The sequence below is a fragment of the Eptesicus fuscus genome, chromosome 6 (genome assembly GCF_027574615.1).
Source record: "Eptesicus fuscus isolate TK198812 chromosome 6, DD_ASM_mEF_20220401, whole genome shotgun sequence".
NCBI lineage: Eukaryota > Metazoa > Chordata > Mammalia > Chiroptera > Vespertilionidae > Eptesicus > Eptesicus fuscus.
The window spans coordinates 61,275,900-61,279,557 of record NC_072478.1 but is presented as its reverse complement, the minus strand read 5'-3'; the positions used below and the strand labels follow the sequence as shown (position 1 = coordinate 61,279,557).

At 54.4% G+C, this 3,658-nt stretch overlaps 1 pseudogene; it reads right to left on the bottom strand.

Annotated features, from left to right (window-relative positions):
• Positions 1–1,769: 1,769 nt before the first annotated feature.
• On the bottom strand, positions 1,770–3,019 carry LOC103305027 (nuclear prelamin A recognition factor-like; annotated as a pseudogene).
• Positions 3,020–3,658: the final 639 nt, after the last annotated feature.

Genomic DNA, 3,658 nt, shown 5'->3' with positions numbered 1-3,658 from the left:
ATCTTACTCTTTAAACAGAGATGCCATAGGTCTCTGGGCTTGTCAAGATAAAATAGCCAGATGCTTCTCATAAATTCTGGGAAAGCAAAATAAAAAAAAATAAAAAAAGAAAGAAAAGAAAAAGTAAAAGGGAGACCTTGAGATCTAGTCTATACGAAGATAGCCAGCAGAGGAGTTTTAAAAAACCTGTAGACATCCTATTTAATAAAAGAACAATATGCAAATTAACCATCACTCTGCTATACCCACAAGCCATGCCCACCAGCCAATTAGGAGTGAGTATGCAAATTAATCCAACCAAGATGGCAGCAGCCATGGAGCAAGGAGGAGACTTGGGTTTCCCTGGCAATGGAGGAAGCCAAGCTTTCCACACACCCTGGCAGGTCCAGGCCTCCACTCAAGGAAACAAAGTTTCAATTATAGAAGATAAATAAATCGCAACAAAAATGGCGCAGCCAAGGAGCAAGCAGGAGGCTTGCCTCTGCTAAAGGCTACAAAGTTTCAATTATAGAAGATAAATAAATACCAGATACCAGGGCTTCTGCTTGGGTCGCCGGGGTGCATGGCCGGCCTGCAAACCACCACAGGCTCCTCGCCCAGGCCGCCCCATGCCCCAAGGGAACCCCCACGCAGATCCGGGACACCCTTCAGGGCAAACCAGCTGGCCCGCACCCGTGCATCAGGCCTCTCTCCTATCTAATAATCCTATCTAATAAAAGAGTAATATGCAAATTGACCATCACTCCAACATGCAAGATGGCTGCCCCCATGTGGACACAAGATGGCCGCCACAAGATGGCCAGCAGGGGAGGGTAGTTGGGAGGGACCAGGCCTGCAAGGGAAGGCAGTTGGGGGCAATCAAGCCTGCAGGGGAGGGCAGTTAGGGGTGACCAGGCTGGCAGAGGAGGGAAGTTGGGGGCAACTGGGCCTGCAGGGAAGGGCAGTTGGAGGGGACCCAGGCCTGCAGGGGAGGGCAGTTTGAGGGGACCAGGCCTGCAGGGGAGGGCAGTTAGGGGCAATCAGGCTGGCAGGGGAGCAGTTAGGCATCAATCAGACTGGCATGGGAGTGGTTAGGGGGTGATCAGGCTGGCAGGCAAAAGCAGTTAGGGGCAATCAGGAAAGCAGTCAGGCAAGCAGTTGGGAGCCAGCAATCCTGGATTGTGAGAGGGATGTCCAACTGCCCGTTTAGGCCCGATCCTATCAGGATCGGGCCTAAACGGGCAGTTGGACATCCCTCAAGGGGTCGTCCCAGATTGGAGAGGGTGCAGGCTAGGGTGAGGGACATACCCCCGTGCCGTGCACGAATTTTGTGCACCAGGCCTCTAGTCTATAATAATAAAAGCCTAAGCAACCATTGCAACCGAACAGATGACCGAACAGGCTGTGTGGGGTGACTAGGCCGGAAGGGAGGTTAGTGAGGGATGACTAAACAACTGAGCAGCAGGCTGCATGGGGCTACCAGGCCGGCATGGGGAGCAGTGAGGGACGACCAAATAACCAAGCAGCAGGCTGCGTGGGACAATCAGGCCGGCAGGTGGGGGGCAGTGATGGGGCGTCCAAAAGACTGAGCAGTAAGCCGTGTGGGGTGACCAGGCCGGCACGGGGGGCAGTTGGCGGCTATCAGGCCGGTAGGCTGGTGAGCTGTTGGGAGCCAGTGATCCTGGATTGTGCGAGAAATGTCCTTCTCCTGGTTTAGGCCTGATCCCTGCAGGCTGGGCATCTACTGGACCTTTACCACTTGATGTCCTGGCAGGCTGCCCTGGGCCCTGCTAGACAGTGTGCAGGGCTGCCTGGGTCAGGGGGGAGTTGTCCCCTTGCCCAAGCCATTCCTGGTACAGCTCCTGCACATGGACGCTGGTCTCCGTGCGCCACACCGGGATGGCAGCGTAGATGCCTTCCATCTGCCGCAGCAGTGCCCTGTCTGCATGCCCGTCCTTGCCTGGGCCTGGCCCCTGCCACTTAGGACCACTTCTGGATGTTCCAAAAGCCGTAAGCAGCCTCAAAGCATAGCAGAACCTCTCCATCCCTTTCAAGGGTGACCTCCTGGAAGTCTTTGCTCCTCAGGGTGTGGTAGGTGAACACTCCCGCGTCCTCGTTGAACAGCTCCTTGGCCATGTGCCTGAAGATGTGCGCCAGGTACGCATCAGAGCAGGCACCCTCGTGGAGACTCACCTCCCCCTCCATGTCTCCAGAGTGTCCACCGCAGCATCATTCAAGGCGAGGTCACTTTGATCCATTATCTGGACAATTTCACCTGAGGTTAACACGCAGTCTGCACCCTGGGAACTATGTAAAGCTGTGGGAACATCTTCTCAAAAGGCCTCCAGTTTCTTGTCATAACACGGGCCACAATGATGTGGAAAATCTTATCTGGGGACAGGTTCTACCATCTGATAAAGTAATCCTTCATCAGAGAGCCCATGATCTGCTGGGGAGACTTGGCCATGCAGAGATGAGGGTGATGGGGTGACCCAGCACACACTCTGCATATCAGAACCAGCTGGGGCAGGTGGAGGTCAGCATGGGAAGCCGGGGCTCTTCCTCATGGTGCTGGCAGTACCGACACACAAATTCCTTCTGACTCTCCAGGATGCTGAAGTCCACAGCTATCTTCATGTCAAAGACAGTGCGACCCAAGGCTTTTAAGAAAGCCACAGAGACTTCTGGACGCATCAATGACACTGAGGCTGAATTGAGCAGCAAAATAAGGCAGAGACTGAGGACACACAGAAACTGCCAGCAGCCTGTGCTGTGAGGTATCACATTTCTTATTAAGGTTCAGAACACGGAAGAAGTCCTTGGTGTTCTGTTGAGAAACTTGGACTCCTTCCTCTGCCATCATACAACTGTCACATGCCAGGCAGTCACTCAGAAATGTCTTGGCATCGGCCAACATATAGAATTCTCCCTTTTCTCCGTTCTTCTGAGCCAGACGTCGGATGTTGACTGAAGCATTCTCTTGGTTATCCGTTTTTGTTTTTTTACTACATTCCTTCCGTATGCAGTGATTACACTTCATCTGGAGTGGGGTGGGCGGGGGTCGGCTCAAGTGACCTGGAGGAAGCACAGGGAGAGCAGTCAGTCACCGCTGGTCGCCCCTGGCGCTGCTGGCGGTGTCCTTTCTTCCTTGTGGAGCATCTAGGGAGGGGAAGCAGCCGCAGTGCCCAAGGCCGAGTTCCAGGAGGCCGGCAGCGCTGTTGGGATCGTGCCGGCGATGCTGGTCTGTTGGTGCTTGGCCTGTCCTCTGGAGATTACACCTGCAGGACTACTAAGGAAACCAGTTCCCAGTTCTGCCCCACCTCTGCCACTGATTGATTGGAGTCTGAGGGCCAGGAGGAGGGACCAAGAGGCCTGCTTTCCAGCTGCTCACTCGTCCCCCTGCCACTCACTCCGGTTCCCTGTCAGCCATCCCCTGATCAATGGGAGCCTGCGGACCGGGGAGGGAACAAGTGGTCTGCCTTCCCACCCGTTCACCAGTCACTGCTGCCATGGATTCATTGGAGCCTGAGGGACCCGGTTCCCCTGTTAGCCATCTCCTGATCAATGAAGCCTGAGGGCCAGGGGATGGACCAGTCATCCTTTAGGTCATTATGGACCCTGGGTTTTTATATATTAGGATTGTAACTCATGGCACGGAATGCTCGGCACACACTTTCCC